The sequence below is a fragment of the Alligator mississippiensis genome, chromosome 2, assembly GCF_030867095.1.
Source record: "Alligator mississippiensis isolate rAllMis1 chromosome 2, rAllMis1, whole genome shotgun sequence".
In the NCBI taxonomy this organism is placed as follows: domain Eukaryota; kingdom Metazoa; phylum Chordata; order Crocodylia; family Alligatoridae; genus Alligator; species Alligator mississippiensis.
Window position 1 is genome coordinate 32,421,778 of NC_081825.1, and position 10,591 is coordinate 32,432,368.

The 10,591-nt window shown below is 39.8% G+C and overlaps 1 long non-coding RNA gene across 7 annotated transcripts in view; it reads right to left on the bottom strand.

Moving 5' to 3' along the window:
• LOC102576248 (uncharacterized) overlaps positions 1-9,583 on the bottom strand; it is a 137,757-nt gene extending 128,174 nt beyond the window's left edge. For 2 of the 7 annotated variants that reach the window (XR_009459723.1, XR_009459725.1), the window contains exon 1: positions 236-9,583. This is a non-coding gene — a long non-coding RNA (uncharacterized LOC102576248). The remainder of the gene's footprint in view (positions 1-235) is intronic. The other 5 variants (XR_009459721.1, XR_009459722.1, XR_002087804.2 and 2 more) reach the window with 5 other exon arrangements.
• Positions 9,584-10,591: the final 1,008 nt, after the last annotated feature.

Genomic DNA, 10,591 nt, shown 5'->3' on the forward strand with positions numbered 1-10,591 from the left:
TGCCCCAAATGGAGGAAGAGTCTGCAAAGAGCTAAGTACTTTGAAACCTTACAATTAAAATGGAAATGCAAGAGTGACAGAAACAGCATGTCACAGACCAAGTGAAAAATCTGGGGTCACCCAACCCACATGGAATCACAGGCCCGAGTTGCAACAGAGTTAATTGATCTCAATTCTGCCTTGTAAAAGGGAGACAAACAACCCTGTTATGAGAGATAATACTAGTAAAACTTACCAGGAGTCAGAGATGCCAGGCGCAGACTGTGATGTCATCATGTCAGGAGAGTCACACACCTAAAAGAAGACATTAATTATTGACTGGAAGAGGAGTGCAGAGGAAGCATTGAAAGATCGCCACCCACAAGCCTCTACCCCTGGAAGAGGACAGAGTTTGAGAGAGAGCTACCAAGAAGGATGAGGCAGCTCATGCAGAGGCATGGGAACATGTTAGTGACTTGTCAGGATGGACAGTATGCACCCAGAAGCATGGAGGTAACTTACCCGACCCAGCAAGAGGTGAGAAAGCTCCGGGAGACGGGTGGACGTGGGTCTCATGTTTGCCACATCTCCCACAGGGTTACCATCTGCAAATGTAATAATTCTACCCTCTATTTCATCATCTTACTCATTAATGACAATGTTTAAAAGTACCAAACCCAGAACAGACCCAAAAATAATCTCACTTAATAAATCCTTCAATTTAGACATAACAACACTTTGAAAGTCATGGGTGACTGGTGCCTCCTGAGTCAGGGGGGGCACTTGCTCCCCAAGTGGCCAGTCAGCGACTGGGGGGGTGTGTCCCCCTCGTGGCTGATCCTTCCAACCTGCAAGTGGCAGTGGTGCACCACTGACACTTCCAGGCATGCTGCTGGCACTTATGGGTGAGAGTGATTGGCCATGGAGGGGGTCCCTTCTCCTGGCACTCCCACTCCCCGGCCATTGCTCTCAGGGGAACACCAGGACTCTTGCCTGCCCCCCCCGGCCCGGGAATGCTGGCTGTGAGGGGGTGCACACCCTGCGTGTCACCACTGTTAAGAGTGGTTTTCCAACCAGCTGTGCACCCACTTTATAGTAGCTTCAGCTAGATAATAGTGTACTGATGAGAATCTCAAACTGGAAATAAAAAATTGCACCCAGAAGGATAATAAAGCTTTTCTAGCTGTGTGGTGAATTTTCCATCACCTGAAGTCTTTAAACCAAGATTAGATGTCTTTCTAATCTAGTTTATTAGCTGTAGGCCTGGTACAGGAGTTACTGGTAAATATGTATATGTCTTATGTTAATATACACCAATGATTTTCAGCCAGAATGGCATGGCACCCTAGGGTACTTTGAGATCCTTTTAAGAGTTAAGCATAATATTAGCACTGTTAGGTGTGCTAATACCTAAACATTATTCACAAATTAAACACAGAGATTACAAATAGGAATCCATTGTGCCTAAAACATTCTGACCTTTTGTGGTCTTTCTGAGTTCTTGCCAAAAGAAGAATTGCTTTATTATTTTCCAGAGTCAAAAAATGAGTGAAATCTAAGAGCTGGCATTTTTGGATCAAAGGGCGGGGGAGGCAGGTGTGTGAATTTCAGTCAAATAAGGTTGAGAACCACTGAACTAAATGATCTTACCCTCTTGCCTAAAAATCCATGAAAATCAGGCATACATAGAGTTCACTCTAATCATATTTTGTAAATAGTTGTTTAGAATTTACCTTTAGAACCTAGCAGACCCTTACTGAATTACTAAATACTATTTTCATATAAATTTGCGACTGCTATAAAAGGGTATTTTGACAATTTTGCCAGCACTTACATATCGAATGGACTATAATTTAACTATGATAAAGGAAACAGAAAAACTAAATGGCTGTTGTGCTAGACTACAGAGTTTGGTTTCCTGTAGAGACCAAATATAATTCCCAAGTGTCACATATGCTTGAAAACCCAGTTACTCTTTATGAGATTTAAGTGTCTCTAATGTCCCACCAATTTTTAGGTATTGGGTATATTAGTTCCTGGGGAAAAAAGGTTTTATTTATTAAACTTATCATAAATTCAAATATTTGTAAATAAGGACAGAGTACCTTAAAGTGAATATTTTCATGAAATACATATGTTTCTGGTTTCCTCACATCCTGGCAATGTACTTGATATCCATTTAATTTTCATTGCTTTCATTGACTTGATAAACTCTGTATCAGTACAGTTCTTCTAGTAAATTTCTTCAAGTAGACAAGCATTTTTAATGTTGAAAGAGACAGGCTTTTTCACTTCCTCCAAAACATTTTGATTTTCTAGCTTTGAAACATTTATGGAGCTTTTCTATATAGCTGCAACATAATAAGTTAAATTACAGTATTCAATGTAATTGTTTTAAAATATGGAAATTAGAAATAAAGGTTCCACAATTAGCTTGACCTAATCTCCTGCCAAACTACACACCATTTGATATATGACACCCATAATAACTATCACACTTATCCAAGGATTTTTTTTCAAATATTTTGGGATCTGTTCAAGTTTTAAGTTATCTCCCCTTTATCCTCTCTAATATAAGTAATCTGTAAATATAGCCTCTTCCATTTGTTTTGGGGAATGCATTACATTGTGATCTATGTCATTGAACTGGATGTAAATGGATGATTGGTTTCAAATCCACAACGAAGGAGAATTACATCATTAGAGAAGTCTTTGTAGTCTCAAAAATAAAGGGTAGGCAGTATAATTCTGACTTTGTCCTGGTTCTTTAACTTCATCACATCATGGGTTAACTTCTAGTTGTAAGAGTTAAAATTATGTTTAAAAAGAAACTCAGACACATAAAGGTAAGGAAATAAACATGCAAGGCCAAAAAACCTTGTCTCATAAAGACTAATGCCATACGGTAAGCATAGCACTAAAATCTTAATGCATGTGGACCCAAACTATATTAAACTGATTTTTAAAAATTAGTTGTTTTTCCTGTGTAGTTGTTACTATAGGGAAGAATTAAGGTTGTTTGGATGATTTAATTGTGCACTGTGCATCTTAATGCTTTTGGGCCACGTCCAGACATGCATGGATGTTTGGTTCCGCAGGGACAATTAGCAGCAGCACACCTTGTGCTGCTGCTAGTTGTCCCCGGTGAACGCCCGTACCACGCACGTGCTGGCATGCAGCAAGTTATGCCAGGTGGGGTAGAGGAAGCTAAGGCCAGCACCAAGCTGGACCCAGCAGTCTTACCTGGAGTCCTGGGGACCTCCTGGGCTGTGAAGTGGCAATCCTGCTGTGCAGAGCCTGGCCAGCAGTGGAGCACAGCTCCAGATGGCCAGGCTCTGTTCTTTGGGCAACACATGCTGCCACCGCATACACAGCTCCGGTTTATTTATCCACGGGTTTTTTTGACCCTTTGATATCCAAGGGTCAGAAAACCCCTCCACACTGCTTCCTTACAGAGTGGAGAAAAACAAAACACACTGTATGTGACACTGCAGACATGTTTCCTGTGCCATATACTGCATGTTTTGTTGTTCTCTACACTGGAAGGGAGTGGAGAACAACATATTGCAACACATACTGCACGGCCACGCTCACCTGGACACGGCCTTGGATACCTTACCTCTAAATTTCCTAGAGTTGTAATGTTTACTTTTTCATATTTACAATGACACAAAAATGTTTTTACAATAAAATAACAAATATTTCTTCTCAATCTATACTCAATTGTATATAATTTGGTTTGTTTTTTTGGAGAATATTCTCTTGCTTCTCTAATTGTTAAAAATTTCATGCACCAGCAATAAACAAGAAACCCAAAGATAACACTATCCAATATAATTAATAATTTAAATATAGAGATACATTTTTAAAGTAAAATTTAACTTCTAAGCAGAGATTTACTAGTATAGAGTAGCACAACACAGCCAGAGTGTGAAGGCCACTTAACTGCTTTAGCCTCTTTGCCATGTTGTTGTAGCACAAAGTGGGAAATAAAATTTGACCTTAATGCAGACTTGTAAACCAAGAAGTCAACTCCACTTTATGTGAAAGGTGATAAGAAGGCCTAGTCTTTTGGTGGCAACTAGATCTGGATGATTTTTTCCAGCAAATATTAAATTAGGCAAATTAATTTAGCATCAATAACCCCCAAATTATTAATAAATTCAGGTCTATTTTGCCAAATAACACTGGCTGTAAAAGAAATTGGGGTCTAGAGAAGCAGCAGTATCCAGAAGTATAACTGACCAATACTATGCCTTGGGCACTACTGGGCACCCCTTTTAAGCAGGATTAGCCTAAAATTGCCATTTTTAAGGTACATTAAGGGCGCATATCCACACTTGCATGCCCTTAATGAACCTTAAAAATGATGATTTTAGGCTAATCCTACCTAAATTTGATACTTGCATAAAGCAAGTATCAAATTTAGGCATGATTAACTAAGCCGTATTAGCCCATGTGTAGATGCTTAATGTGGATTAACATGTCTGCGTAGGGGTTAATGTGACTTAACTAACTGCACCTAAAAGTTCATGTGCCTTAATGTGCATTAGTGTGTCTATGTGTAGACGCATGCCTAAATCACCATAATGCACATTAAGCACAGGCGCATTAAGTTTAGATGCATGTAAATACATGTGTAGACACAACCACTGTGTCCATCATACCCTACATCTTGCTGCAGTGGTTCCAGCTGAGGAAGCATGGTAGGCAAAGTAGTGGCCAGAAGCAGAGCAGCCAGTGGCCAGAGTTCATTTTTACTGAGAGAGATTGGGTCACCTCCTTTTTTTGCTGCCAACTTGCATGTCCAGCAGCCAGGAAAACACATATTTTTAATTGAAAAAAAAGGAAGTGATATCTCTCCCAATAGCAGTGAACCAACAGCTGTTGCTCCTGCACTGCATACCACCACCACTTCCCTGCTCCTCCTCCTGCTAGAAATGGAACCACTGCAGGGAAGGTGCAGGATGTGTATGAGGAAACAGGGGATGGGGGAAAGGAGGGTGAGGTGCCCCTTGCTTAGGCAGCACCCATAGCTTGTACCCTCCTCACCTACTCACCATTGTGCCACTGACCTTCTATACAACACCTCACTGTTTACCATACATACCCAGTACATGGGAGACTTGGGTCCAATTTCTTCTTCTGCCTGATAGGATTCAAACACATATCATCCCACTTCCCAGGAGCATAAGCATTAACCACCAAGCTAAACAATTATTCTCACCTCCCTGTCTCAATGACTGTTTTGTATTTATGCATGAGCAAAGAAAGGTAGTTAGACATGTTAGTCTGAAGTCAGGCAGCAGAAAGGGTAGATTTGTATCTTATAGATGAACTAAATCAGTGACATGCAACATCTCATGAAATGAGCTGGGGTTCACAAAAGTTTGTGTTATATATTGCCAGTTTAGTTGGCTATAAAATAAAAATCTACCCTGCACTCTGCTTGTATTTATACAAAATAGAACTGTTCATGCAAGAGCAAGTGACAGAACCATGTCCAGATTGTCCTATAGCCAGGAGGTTATTGATTCAAGTTTGGGATTACCAAGCCGCAGCTAACACAGCCATACTTATACCAAACAGTTACAAGTATTTTTGGACTATACATAAAGCGTAAGATATGGAAACTAATATGTTCTGATTATAATGTTTAAAGGAAGTGGACAAGTTGTTCTACACATGAAAGATAGGAAGGAAGAGTATCTTGCAAATTGGGTTAATGAGTCAATGCTTGTAAAGAGAAGATTGCCATGTTGTTAAATTTGGGGAGAACAACAGTTGACGTTGGAAATTAGTGGTGAAATCCAAAAAGATCCCCCCTCATAGGGGAATAGCCCTGTTTTACATACCTATTATATGACCAAGATCACAAATGGAATTTTAGAAGTTAACATATGGGCAGTTTTTACATGTGTGCATGTGAAATGATGCACATGGAAGCACCTTAAAATCATACAAGGCATTTTGAGGACTAAACAGAGGTTGACAGCATCTCTAATTTATAAAGCCCTCTTCAGAGGCACTTGGTATTTATCATGAAATATATTACAGTGCAGAGAGGCATTATGAATTTTTAGCTGAATTTTTATAGCGTCTAAATTTCCTTGTCATTCTTGACAACTGTATGCAGGACGTTTTAAAGACAATCCTAGTATCTTTAAGTTTGACAAGTAAAAGCTGTACATGACTGCTAAGAATAAAAAACCTTCTCATAAATCAAGTTTGATCTCAGACATTTCCTTTCTCCTAAGTTAGAACTAATGGCAATAACTGCTACTGCAATGCTGAAAAACTAAGATGTCCATGTACCTAGAAGAAATTGTGATATCCAGTTATCACATCAGAAGAGGCAACTTGAAAATAGGATTCATTCACTTTAATCCATTACTTTGTCCTTTTAAATAGCTTTTCTGTATGAAGTTGACATCTTTACTTTCTTCTGTGGAGATGTCTATTTATTTTAGCAATATTTTATGTTTGATGCTCTTGGGAGAAACTCCAATCATCTCTACCTTCAAAACCAGGAAATAAAGAATCAGAAATACCCACCAGTACACACACAAAAATATTAATCTATTTGGAAGCTGAGTAATTAAAACGTAACAAGAAAATAAAAGCAACTGGCTAATAGGTCAGTTCTGAGTAGGGCCTCAGTCCTACAATTTAAAATATTCAGGCAGGGCCCAGCAAATTGGGAAGAAATTGCTACAGGAAATAGAAACTCCGTTAGCACAGATCTTCACAGAAACTGTCAAGTCAGGAATATGAATGGAAAATAGCAAATGTAGCTCCGATTTTTAAAAAGGGGAGAAAATAATCCAGGAGATTACAGGTCTGTCAGTTTGACTCCAACAGTAGGTACCAAAGGAAAAGATAGCTATAGATATGGAAAAAAATAAAAATAGACAAAACAAAGCATGACTTTATCAGAGCATGATTGTGCCAGACTATTTAATAACATTCTATGACAAACAACAGATTTCTAGAATAAGTTTAATGCAGTTGAATTAATTTAGGTAGACTGAAGCAAATATGTTGCTGCCATGCCTCATGGGAAATTATTGTCCTAACTGGACAGAGATCAAGGTTACAACTGCAAGGTAGATAAGGAATTGTCTCCAAGAAAAATGACAGTGGATCATGTTAAAGGGTGAATTATGAAGAGTGGTTACCAGTGGTGTTTAACAGGAATCAGTCTTAGGGTCCATCCTGCTTAATATTTTTATCAACAAGTCACCTCATGAAATTAAGCTTGGAGGTATTGCTAATATAGAAGAAAAGTACTTTATTATACCAAACAATTTAGACAATCTTGCGTAATGGAACAGTAGAAAAGGAATGGCATTTAATGGTATGAAATGAAAAGTCATGCAACTAGGGACCAATAACAAGGACTTCAGCTATAACATGGGGGTGCACAGACTAAAGATATGTGAGGAAGAAAAGGTCCTGGTTACACTGGTTGACTGTAGGATGACCACGAGGTGACAGTGTGATGCAGCTGTGAAAAAAGAAAATGCAATTTGGTGTGTATTATACAGGGTATAGATAGCAAAACAGAGACTGAGAAGGGATACATATCTTACAAATACTTTTGTGGGGTGAATACTAAAGATGATGAATAATGTTTTAGGCTGAAAAACAACACCAGCACAAGGCCAAACTGGTACCGAGGATGTACTAATATCATTGTGCAAGGCAGGGCTGTTAAACACAGGGCTGATCCACAAGCTAAATCAGGCCCACAGACAGATGACGGATCCAGTGCACGCAGCCCCCTCTCAAGGACCCACACCATATGCAGTGCCCACCCTAGCTGGTCTGGGATCCTCACTATAGGTGGCCCATTCTGGCTAGGATCCAATCCATGCCACATGTGGCACTCCCCTCCCCACAACCAGTCTGTGTGCCACATACAGCACCTACTCCAGTCAGTACAGGACCCAAACTGTATGCCGTACCCCAGACTGGCCAGAGCAGCCACCATGTGCAGCATGTGTCCTGGACTGGCCAGGGGGCTGGGGGCTGCATGTGGCACAGATCTCAAACCATCCAGGGTGGGCACTGCATGTGGCATGGGTCCTGGAATAGATGCTGTCTGTGCTGGATCTGTCATGCAGCGGGAGGGGAGGTGGGCATGCAGGATCCAGCATACAGCATATAGGTCAACTCATCCATGTAACAGAAGTATAGTGCAGGTTTGATGGTGCAGTTTTCTAGGAACAAACTCCTCACCGGTCAATAGATATCATGTGGGAAGTAGCATTACCTTAGCAAGAAATGCTTAACCAGTCAACAAATCTCCACTGCCGCTACTATCAACACTCCACTTGCCCCCCCCCATAACAAAACCATCAGAATCCTAAACACACCTTTCCCAAAATGTGATATACCTGATTCAACCCACCACATCCCCTCATGGCAACTACATGGCTGAAACTAAGCAGCAACTATGGACCAGAATGAACTCCCACCAAAAAAAAAAAAAAAAGAACAGACATATCCACATTTAGGAGAACATTGCTCACAGTACAACCACTCCCTCTCTGACTTTACCATCCTTAAATTCAAGGGAAATCTACAGTACTTGGCACCTTGAACAGGTGAACTTAGAAGAAAAATGTGTAAGATGGCTAGAAGCTAAGAACCAGAGACTTAACACTGATGTTGGTTTTATGGGACACTATAATCTACCCGACTTCTGAATTCTTTTCATATGTGAAAGGTTAGAATGACCCTCCTTTCTTCTGATAGGTCTTGATCTCAGAGTATTCAGTTTCTTTTCTTCTGATAATTGTTTGCCTGATACCCCGGAACAATTTCTTTCTCCACTCTCTTACAACTTTTTTTTACTATGCTATGCTTGGCTTGTACTGACCAGACCTGATGAAGAATGTTTTACATTTGAAAGCTTGTCTAACTCTATCTCAATTGCGCAGTTGGTCCAACACAAGATATTGCCCTAACAACCTTGTTTCTTGTATAATTTCAGAACCATCCCACCTACATTACTGTTATACTACCACAAGGGAATTAAGACCTTTTCTTATAAAAGATTAAAAGAGCATGGCTTGTTTAGCTTTAAAACTTACACAAAAACTGGGCATGGTGAAGCAAAATAAATGTGTGTGTGATGTTTCCAACCATATTTAAATTATTTCTGTTCTGAATCTGAATTACAATCTAACACACTGTGATGAAATGGAGGAAGGCTTCCTTCCAAACTTCTCAAGGTCTGGCTCTGTAATAGGTTCATATGAAAGATATGAGGAGAATAGGAAAGGCACAGGGGGCTGGTGGATTGCACATTAAAATTGGATTTCCCTATCTCCCTCACAAGAATATGCGTAGATTAATTAATATTTGCAGAGCACTGAAAATAAAAGTTGAAATGAAAATATTTAATAAAATATGCCCTGATATAGAAGCGTAGGGTTTTTTAATGCTGTAGAAAGCAAAATCCACCTACCCCTCTCTTCTACACAAACATTTTACACTAATATAACCTACAGTTGTAGACAGGCTTCTGCTGGTGTTACTGAGCCCAAACTCTTTGAAATATTTATAATTTTTATTATAATTTTATTATAATTTTTTAAACATACAAAAATTAACTTTCAGATTACCAGGAGGCAGAACTACCAAACTATGTCTACTCATGAATTTATGCTAGTGAGTGCAAAAGTGTGCTGGCCATGGAGTGCAAGTATGGTCCAAGACTCCATTTCAAGGGTTGAAAGAATGGGTCATAGGACCCAGAGCCACATAACAGCATATTGGAAAATGTGTTTCCTATAAAATGACCAGATTACAAGAAACATTGGAAAAGTCTTTCAAGAGAGACCCTAGGGCTTAAGTAGGACTGATTAACTCCCTACACAGAGAGCGTGTCTTTATGTGACACTACAGTGATGTAGCATCCATGGGCTTCTACATATGACCAGCAGCTACTTCACTGTATTAGCACACTCTCCCATTATAGCGCACCACTACAGCAAAGTAGCTGCTAAAAATAATCATGCACCATATGTACAGCGCAGTACAGGCAGTTACTGAACCGTGATTTAGTACTTTCCAAAGGAAGTACTGAAGCATGGCGCAGTAACAACATCGCCATTGGGCAATATGTAGACGTGCTCAATGAGACCTGGAAAAGGAGGCAAGGAGACAGTTTGTTAATTGGAGGAAAAACAAGTGTCTGAAGCCCTAACTCATGGGTACCTTTCTAATCCTGAAGAAGAGGCCAAACAGATTGAGGAATCTCTGACACGAGGACAAATTGGGCAGGCCTAAAGAATTGTGAGGATACCCTGCTCAAGGATAAAAAAGAGAATACACTTTTGTTGTGTCTCAAGGAGTAGCCTCAAAAAGGGAAACCTTAAGTTATAACCTGTGTAAGTTATGCATTGTAGCGTCCATAAATTTGATAGGACTGACAAAGGGGAAATTGAGGCTAAGGTGAATGGGGTGCCAAGTTGTAGAGTAGTCTGTGCTGAAATGCAGGCTACCAAACTGGGATATACTAGACAGCTAGCACTAATCAGGTGTAACTATACTACTTCTAGTTTCTGCCGACCCAAACATTTGCCAGACAAAAAAAAACTTT